Source organism: Paramisgurnus dabryanus, chromosome 15 (assembly GCF_030506205.2).
Source record: "Paramisgurnus dabryanus chromosome 15, PD_genome_1.1, whole genome shotgun sequence".
NCBI classification, from domain to species: domain Eukaryota; kingdom Metazoa; phylum Chordata; class Actinopteri; order Cypriniformes; family Cobitidae; genus Paramisgurnus; species Paramisgurnus dabryanus.
The window spans coordinates 27,697,313-27,707,956 of record NC_133351.1 but is presented as its reverse complement, the minus strand read 5'-3'; the positions used below and the strand labels follow the sequence as shown (position 1 = coordinate 27,707,956).

The following is a 10,644-nucleotide window of genomic DNA, read 5'->3' as shown; positions in this document are numbered from 1 at the left end:
AAATCCAAAAATAAACTATTTTTTCTTGTGGAAGATCTGCATTCAATAAAAGTGAGCAAATAAAATATTTCAAATCAATATTTAATATTCCTTACCTTACTTATTGACGTTACTAGCCATGTAATAACTGGGATAATACACAGGCAGCCGGTTGTTATCATGAAATAAACCCCTTCAGTTTGATACAAGACCCTCTGCGTTGGGTCCTGATCACACTGCCGGGGCTTATTTTTTGCAATAACAACCTGCTGCCATACATTAACTCACACATATGTGGTCACATGCAGTTTTAAAGGTTTTCAGTACAGTAGGTGTGGTTTAAATTGCATCACAAACCATTTGGACCCCATTTATGTCTGTGTTTAGCCGTGATTGGACTGCCCGAGATGGATATTAGTACCAATCATAAATGGAGCCATATCCTCAGCCTATTAACAACAGGAAAATTTGATGCATCCTTAGGGAAGAGAACAGCTAGAATTCCCTTTATTTCTTTTCTGTCTGGAGAAGGAGGCCCGGTCACCTCCCGCAGACTTTATTATCCGCTTTATACACATGAATGAGTGTGCGAATAGTGTTTGTGCACCTTAGAGTGTATGGATTTTTTTGTTGTCTGCTCAAGTGAGTTTGTGCTGCCTATTTGGTTGACGGTACACAGACCATGTGTGTTTGTCTATCAATTACACTGCGGTACGGAGAAGATGGATGATCTCGGTGTGCTTGGAAAGTACCTCACTTTTCTTCCTCTGGCATTTACAGGTAATCTGACATTTCAGGTAATCTCCGGCAAACACACTTGCTGCTAACTGCTCCTTTGGGAGCGATGTGGCTGAGGGTGAGAAAAAGGCAATTGTTGTTCGGGGTGGCTAACATGGGGTGGGGCTAATTTACAACAAAGGTGACCTGAAAAGGCAGACCCATAGCTGGGGAGGCCAGAAGGTCCAGGGTGGTCTGGGCCGTTATTACAACAGCATCAAGGGGCAGTTTGTGAGCAATTACACCCCTAGACTATAACTCTAACAACCCCCCCTCCACAGATGTAATGGAGGACCTTTCAACCTACATAAAATGGCCTTCTAGCTGTTTCCATGAAAACAGAAATAAATCAAATGAAAGCAAACTACTCCAACCCAAGCAGACCCCATGGTGTGTGCGCATGTGCACGTTTGTGATTGCAGGGGGATAATTGGAGAACATTGGATGGATTGATAGATTTGACTGGTCACATATTGGATAAAGTGGGAAGAGGTTTTGGTGGGGTCATTGGGATTATTTTTTACAAGGCTGTCAGTTGCTTTCTGAGTGTGTGTGATAGACGTGTATTGGTCCTGAGTTGCAAAGAAAGCCAATCAAACCTATGAAGGAAAGCCCTATGTCTAACCTCTCTAAAATTGTCCCACCTGTGTGAAACTGCTATAGTTAAAAACCCAACTTTCCCTGTCAAAATGTCGTTGATTCAGGGCTTTTACAGCTCTTTAAAAGATTACGAGTTGACAGTGTGAACGATTGCTTACCTTAGTTGACACTCAAGCCAAATTCTGGGCTCTTATAAAGGCGATTATTGGCAATTACTTGGGAATTGTACTCCATTTCATGCAGCTATTTCAAAAGGTGAACCATTTCAAACACTTAAGTGGGCATTTAAAAAGGATCATGACTCCTGAAAGGTAAGACACTGAAAAAAGAATACGATGCAAGCTAGTGTGCTTTCTGAAGATCTTCATAAGGTTAAAGACTTGTTTAGATTTTTAATGGGAATTTCACTGCAAAACCATGAAACTATGGTCTGTGTGTAAAGCAATGTGGTGGAAATCGTTGGTAATTTGGCCTTGGTTTGAATAGGGCGTAACCCAAGAGTTCAACATTGTATGTACAGTTTAGGGCTGCACAATATACCAAAATCACCAGAAAAAAAATCACAAATATGCATATCTGAATGCATATGCAATGGATTGTAATCATTTTATTTCTTCAAAGTAATATATAGTTAAAGTTTTCAGTCGATGCGGATAGCAGAGTAATAGTCTCAACCTCAGACATCATACCCATGGACCATTGGCTGAAAATATGATAATCAAAAAAATGATCACGATAATTGGGTCAGTACCCTTAAAAAAAGTCCCAATATGTACCATTTAGGTATATGTATATACATTTGCTACCAAAATGTACCTCTGATGTACTAATATACGGCAGTGACGGCAGGGGGGGCGGCGGGGGCAGGTGGGGCGGCGGGGGCGCCAGTGGCTCAGTGGTTCATGTAGGTGGTCTACAAACCAGAAGGTTGGTGGTTCAATCCCCGGCTCCACCGGACCAAGTGTGGAGGTGTCCTTGAGCAAGACACCTAACCCCAGCTGCTCCTGACGAGCTGGCTGGCGCCTTGCATGACTGACACTGCCATCGGTGTATGAATGAGTGTGTGAATGGGTGAATGTGAGGCTAATTGTAAAGCGCTTTGGATGGCCATAGGTCTGTTAAAAGCGCTATATAAATGCAGTCCATTTACAATAATATGAACTCTTTAAGTGCAAAGATGTCCGTAATAAAAAGGGAAATCTCCCAATGACTGCCACTGTACAAATGATGTCAAATCAACATATATATTTTATGTTACTTTAACCTAACAAATAAGTCAAACAATTTCAACTTGTTTTTATAAGTTATGTTAACTTATTACAAGTCAAAACTTAAAATAATAGGTTTAATCTACTTGCATAAACATGTTATTTTAAAGGGCACATATTTTATTGGTAAAATCAATGTTATTTTGTTTATTTGGTATAATACAAATGTGTTCGCGTGGTTTTTAGTTCACCAAAAAAAAAAAATTTGTCGCTCCAGATTTCACTCTCTTCCTGAAACAAACTGATTCATGTACAAAACTCATCGATCTAAAAAGGGCTGTGACCCTCGTTGGCCAGCTAATCTGTACGTTGTGATTGGCCTGAATACCTCTAACGTCAGCCGGAAATGTGACGCTCCTTACCATGTTTGAAAGATTCGCTCACAACGCAATGCTAACAGGAGTTAACTTACAGGCTGTGAGTCTGAAGTGGAAGGAATTATGATGATGTCGGTCTTGTCCACATCACCAAAGGAAACTGTTGCCTACAATCCTTGTTATTCGTGTAGTCCAAGAAAGGAGATTTACTTTGGAGACGACAACTCGCGTAATCGTTTACTTTGGGGTTCGTACCTTTTGCATATCGCTAACATGTACTAATATACACTTATAAACCAAAGAAAATGTAAAATCGTGAATCGGACGACAAGTGCTCTTTAACTTCATGCCCATTTTTATCACAGTGTAATACACTGTATTTAAATGGATTTTACAAACTTGCAACAATTAAATCACATATATCAGATTTTTCTTCAGCCCGAGTACTGTAAAGCTTCATTGTCTGCTTTTAAACCTTTATCTATTTACAGTAAGCATATTATCCCACAATTTTGTAAGGTTGAAGGTTTTAACATGTTTTTTTACAAGATAGCGGTCAGGTATAGGAGAAAGGGTAAACATGTGTCAGTTCGGTATTAGTGGTGGGTTTAACATGCTTTCTTTCTCTTTACCTCAGTAACCCCACGCCATCTGCTCTCTGCCTGGGTATCTAATGGTGGCCTTGAGTGATTTTATTGATTTTTCCTCAGGATTTCCTGTTTGTACGAATCCCTCAAAACCCCTCATTCACTAAACCCCACCCCATACGTTTTCCCTAACTGTCCTTATGTGCCATTCATCACATGTAGCATTCTCTACACAGCATTGCACTTTTAACCAGGAGCATACAAATGATATGATGTGTGTGGAGGGAAACATTAATGATCAGTTTGGATTATGAATATTAATTGCATGATATAGGCGGTACCATATGCTTGCATCACTCTCAAACAATCGCTGTTTAACCATACTAGTACTGTTAAAGATATTATGTGAAGACAAGACAGGTGCCATTTATTCAGTATCCTATTTGTGCAGGAGTATATGAAAAACAGCAAACTCAAAGGACATAATCTTATATTCTGATCAAATAAAGGCAAATATATAAGGCATGCTATTTGGTTACAGAAAGAAATTGGATTAAGGGAAACTCTGAAATTGAAGGTTTAAGATTTAAAATGAAATAAAATCGAATAATTATTATTTACATTGATTTAGGACTTTGAATCACAGCACTTTTACTAATGTAACTGCTTATCAAATAATATGCAAGTTATTCTTTAAGTTTGGATAAAAGAATAAAAGGTTTGGATTAAATTAATACGCAAAAAAAATTAAAAGTGCTAAATGAAAAATTTTAATATGAAAGTATTGAGTAATAGAGTTAAATATTCATATATTGAGAGCAATGTCTGAACTCAGAAAGGTCCTTTACGTAAGGAATAACTGGCGCTAAATTATTTAAAAATATTGCACACCCAAAGTGGTAATGGCAGAGAATATGCCCAAAGAAGTCTTTAAATTTCATCATAGGTTCATGAGATTAAGATATAGATATAAGTGATATAATGGGGATTTGATGCTACTCTTCAATATTTTTATTCCAAAAGACATATGTTTACAATTTAAAGCCAAATTTATTTAGCCCACAACAATTACTGCGGAATGTGTTTGCCATGAATACATCCTTTAAAATTCCACAGAGCGATATATTGAAGAATAAAATCCAAAGATGGTTGAATCTTTTATCCAAACGGTATTGTTATTGGAGGTTGTGTTTACTTCATTGCCTATGTCATTTAAGTAGGCCTGTCTATGGTCCAGCAATCCCCCAGAGGTAATACAAAGGCACTTGTAAATAGACAAGGCTACAGAGCAGCTGGGATCCTTAATTGCTGGTTTGACTCTGGAGACTTTCGACCAGCAGGAAGATGTTTAGATAAGAAATGAAAATGGTCAAAACAGGTGACTGGAGCACGTGGTTGGGCCATTCTTTTTGCTTTCTTATACTGCACACATGTACACACGCAAACCGGGCGGGGTTGTGTACTATACATAGAGATTGGAGACAGTATTAGTGCACAATGTCATGGCTTCAGCACTGCTGCTGATGTTGTGGAGTAAACCGACAAAAAACATCATACTTTCTTTGAACCGTATGTCTGTCAGAGGGGTGAAAACAAACAACAAAAAGAATAGATGATGAACTCTATCGACCTAAGATTTTCATCTAAAATTCCTTTTGTTCAAGTAAGACAATAACAAGGAGGATTTTGCTTATGCAGAACTCGCAACATGGCCATCGGCTTGACAATACACACTTTTAAAGTTTGACATTAAATGTGTTCTCAGTTTGTCACACCACATACAATTTTTTAGATTTACCACCCATCCAAATTTGAATTATTAAAAAACACCAAGGTAATAAAAATCTTGGAAAAACAGGCAAGAATATCTGCTCTCAAATGCTGGGAGTTTGTCCGCTGTTGGTGCCGAAATCACGCGCACTCATGGAAAAGCTGCCATCTCTCTTAACTTTTAAAAACTGCTACAACCTGAATGGATGCTTGCGGTTGTGTTAGGGGCGGGGCCATGCTCGGTGGCTCCAGTGCATCATCGAGCCACCGTTTTAACCCCTCCCAAATCATCAGGGCAGGTGGCCTTTCTGTGTGGAGTTTGTATAAACTTGATTTATAACTTGTGTATAAATCAACTTATGTCTGAATAAACTTGTGTATGGATTACCTGGTTCTCGCCATGAATATAGCAGTAGATGCAGGAATGGCATTAAGAAATAAAGGAAGAAGAAGAAGTCTAACCATGTAACTCCACAAATCAGTACTACATGGTTCACAGTCTTTGTAACATGTTTTAGCAATACATTTCTAACATTTATAATGTGTTTAGAAACAATCATCTCAAATGACTTTTCACAGATTTTGAAGGGGACATTTCACAAGACTTTTTTAAGTATGTATAATAAATCTTTGGTGTCCCCAGAGTACGAATGTGAAGTTTTAGCTCAAAATACCCCACAGATAATTATTGTAACATGTTAACATTTCCACTTTGTAGGTGTGAGCAAAAATGTGCCGTTTTTGGGTGTGTCTTTTAAATGCAAATGAGCTGATCTGTGCACTAAATGGGAGTGCAGTGGTTGGATAGTGCAGATTATGGGGCGGAATTATCCCCTTCTGACATCACGAGGGGAGACAACTTTCAATGACATTTTTTTCACATGCTTGCAGAGAATGGTTTACCAAAACTAAGTTACTGGGTTTTTCTCATTCACATTTTCTAGGTTGATAGAAGCACTGGGGACCCAACTGTAGCACTTAAACATGGAAAAGTCAGATTTTCATGATATGTCCCCTTTAAAACACATTGTAAGTAGTTTCTAGGGTGTTTTACTATACAGTTATACAGACAGTGTTAAAAATCTGGTTACTAAGATGTCCTGTATGATTGCTATAATGGATCGTCACCTTTTTGTCTTCACATAAGTCCAGTCTCTTAGAAATAAATCCAAAGTCTTCTTCTAAACAAGCCACACAATTTGACACAGCATTTATTTCTATAAAGTTAAGAGTAAGGTTGCAAGTTAGTTCAAACACTTTAATAGTGTGCATGTTTCCCTTTCTTTTAAAAATGTCATTATCGTAAAATCTTCATGAATTCTTTACAAAGTACAAGAAATTCTATACAGTCATAACATCACATTATCAACCGTACCGTAGGTGTGGTTGCTTATTTTGTTTTCCCATGACATCAGTCTGTTCTCAAGAGGCAAGCGTAATCTTCTCATCGAAGAAACTTGGTAGTAAACATTGTTCATGAGCTTAACATCTAGCTATTTAAATGCATTCATCCTGCCGCTTTGTTCCTGTGAATCAAGTAGAAACATGAGAAATTCTTTTGAGCCTGTGTAAAGAACAAGGAAAATACCTGTGAGAGCAAGATCAAAGGTGTGAACCTGTCAGATGGCATCAGGTTAACATCTAACACCTCCAGCATTTTGGATAGAAGTGCCAGTTTACTGGTAGAGATGAGCATGACACCAGGCTGTTAAACATCCCATGACCTGGCACCTTATTACAATATCACACTTTATTTACGTACCGATTATTGCTATTATATTGCGCCTCACATTTCTTTCCATTGAATTGTGTATTTATTGTTGCTTTACAATAAATGTCACCTGCTGTACAACAAATATGTCACTTCACTAGCGTTTTATTGTGCACTATTGAAAGTACTTACTGATAGTTTATTGTAACACATTAAACTTCTACTTATTTAATCACAATGCATTTGGATGATAATATATAATAAAACACGATGATAATATTTATATATACATGCATATATAAAGCTACTGTCTGATGATGTTTCTTTCATACTTTTATATTCACTTAGCATAAAAGTGTGAAGACTGACCAATTGTTTGTTCAACTTATAAAAGTAAGTTAACTAGTTGCCTTAAAGGAAAACACCACCGTTTATTAATATTTTACTATGTTCTTACCTCAACTTAGACTAATTAATACCTATCTTACACCCGATGCAATGCAGCGCAATGCATGACGGAAGTGTCTTTTGCTAGTTTCCACCCTGTGCAATTATCATTTTCACGTTTATCGCCACGTTGTTTAAATAGCAAATGCATTTGCGCCCCCTTTTGCGCCCATGGGCGTTCTGGTCTGAAAACGAGGTGTGTTCAGGCGCATTGTTGGCGCGTTGCTATTTTGAGGCAACTAAAATAAACTACGCAATAGTGTTTTTTGTTATTTAAAGAGCACATTAGTAATATGCGCCTATAAACAGGACGACAACGCGGGTTTGCTTATCACATACATGAATGCGCAGCAGCACAAAAATGCTTTTAAATATAAAAGATTAAAGGATTGAATGTAAAAGATTATTATTGAGTCTCTTGGACATAAATGAGGACCGATTATGAGACGTTAGAAGGCACAAAGAGCAGCTTCACCTGCAGCCTGGTAAGTAAATAAATGCTTTGCTTTAAACAAATGCATCTGTTTTTAAATATTTTTAAATGCTATTTTACGGATTTATTGTATATGATGACTCTGTACCTGTGGATATGGTGAGATGAGAAACATTTTAAGTAATGCTTTGTAAAAAATCCCATGACGGTGCACTAGTGCTGAAACGCGTCGGCTCTCTGCACGTTTGTAAATCCTTTATCTCTTGTTTGTATTATTTTTAGAGTACAAACCTTTTCTTATTTCTAATTATTTTATGAGATTACATTGATTATGTAGGATATCAATACATTTACAGCAATTCAAAGCCTGCTTTTTTCTACTTGAAAGAAAAAAGCTTTTAAGGGTTTTAATTAAAAAATTTTAAATAAAAATGAAAACAACACATTTTTTACATTATTCTTAAACTGGTGGTCTTCTTCCTCCGCTTAGTTTTTCAGTTTACGAGGTCTGTCATCTAAATAGGGATTACGCACAGCGCCAGCGCAACTGGTTTTTAAAGGGAATGAGAGATAAGGCTCTCATTGGTTTATTGCACGTTACACCCAAAACACACCCATTACTCATTAGGAAAATATGTACAACCCTTTTCGACCGTGCACTCGGCGCACAAACCATTTTTCCCGTTGTTAAATTAGCAAAACTGGCATCGGACACGCCCATTTAGACCGTGCGCCATGCGCTTTCGATGAGGCGCTTAGAACGTTAAAATAGGGCCCTTAATCTTTGTACAACGCCTCGTGAATGTATTAGCATTTAGCCTAGCCCCATTCATTCCTTAGGATCCAAACAGGGATGAATTTAGAAGCCACTTCCATGTTTTCCCTATTTAAAGACTGTTACATGAGTAGTTACATGAGTAAGTATAGTGGCACAAAATAAAACTTTTGTTTGGAGCCATAGGATAGGAATGAATGGGGCTAACACATTCAAGAATCGCTGTACAAAGATTAAATATGCACGCATTGAAAAAAAGATAGGCATGTATTAATGAATCTAAAATGAGGTAAAAACATGGTAAAATATTGAAAAACAGTTGTGTTATTTCAATTTATTTTTAAGTCAAATGAACTTAAAATTGTTAGGCCTGAATTGCCTTACAATTTTGAGTTGATTTTAAAATATTAGCTTTTAAAAACTTACTTTAAAATAATTGAACCAGCAAATGATTTTTTTTCAGTTTAAAGAAAATGTTAAAAATACATTTTTGTATTTATACTCTGTGTCAGTGTTTATCATAGTTCTGCACGATGAAAGTCATCATAAGTATTTTTGGGCCCTGTAAACACCATATTACACGCCCAAGAAGACACAGCACAACATTTCCAAAGTTTCCAATTTCTCTGCACTGAAAGTAAAAATACACCATGATACAGCACAAACAACACCCACTGAATACATCAGATGTTTAATATACTGTGTAGCAGGATTTAGGACCAATAACATGTCATATTACAGCATGGAATATCACAAATAGAAACCAAACAACTGGAAAAAAAAATCTGTTGCTTGTTGTAGTCAGTGCTTGTAAGGACAAAACTACACTCTTAATTCCACTGGGTTATTTTTAACTCAATACTGGGTAAATATGGACAGAACACATGTTGGGTTATTAACCCTTTGCTGGGTTGTTGTTGACCCAACCATGAGTTGAAACTATCAGCCAATTCACTGAAACAAACCACCATAGGTTTATTTATTAACACATCATGTGATCTGTCCAATATTTACCCAGCATTAAAAACAACACAGGAGAATTTAGTGCGTATGATTTACATAGACAAGATATTATCATTTGGTAGGGACATTGTGTGATCTGTGCGTTACATAATAACAAATAAACACTTGATTTAACTGAATAAAATGGTTTGAATCAGAGATGATTGCTTAACCCTAACCCTAAGGTAGGAATTTGTAGATGTTTCTTTACAGTAAATGAACAGGTAGATAGAAATAAGGTGGGGCTGCAGTGTTGCTTGGAGTAAACACAAATACAACTTCTTTCACTTTCGTTTTGGAAATCATAACACCCATCCGTGAGCCGCAGGGAAAACCACCTAAAAACACAACTGAACTCTGCAGTCAAATTTCCCTCATTCCCATGGAAATCTCCCACACTTCCTTCAGATGCAGAATGACAACGGCTCTCCACGTTATCACTTGCCACCTGCTTTGCATCCACTTCACTGTCAGACCTTAAATGTCACCTTGTCCACTGCTGGGGTTCTCACAGTTAGTTACGTACTGTAGCTAATGCCCTTTAACTGCATTTCAAAAGGTCAAAGCATCATCCTGTGATATAATGTACACCAGCTTATGTGTGTGTGTTGTACTAAAGCATGTTTGGACAACTGAACGAAAATATGAGCAACACAACTAAATTCTATCCGATCTTGTGTATGTAGATTAATTTTAGTTTATAATAATTTTCATTTTGATTCATTTGTTCTGAGCTCAAAATATGAGATATGATATGAAGTATAAATACAAAGTTTTAACAGTTATTTGTAAGAAATGTACACTGTATTTCCCTATATCTAAATCCCTACACGTTGAGACCTTTTTAAAGGTGACATCTTGGAATTGACATTTTTTCTGACAGTGTGATGTTGGAAAAGCAATAACATTTTGTCAGCGTTTGTTGACTGTTAACCCAGGCAGTAACAAATACAAGAAGGTTTATTGAAATTCTAAAAC

The 10,644-nt window shown here is 37.1% G+C and overlaps 1 long non-coding RNA gene across 1 annotated transcript; it reads right to left on the bottom strand.

Moving 5' to 3' along the window:
• Positions 1-6,237: 6,237 nt before the first annotated feature.
• On the bottom strand, positions 6,238-6,958 carry LOC135782830 (uncharacterized). Its single transcript, XR_010545502.2, has 3 exons — positions 6,915-6,958; positions 6,674-6,824; positions 6,238-6,515 (listed from the first exon to the last, which is right to left on the bottom strand). It is a non-coding gene; the product is annotated as an uncharacterized lncRNA (long non-coding RNA).
• Between the last annotated feature and the right edge of the window lie 3,686 nt (positions 6,959-10,644).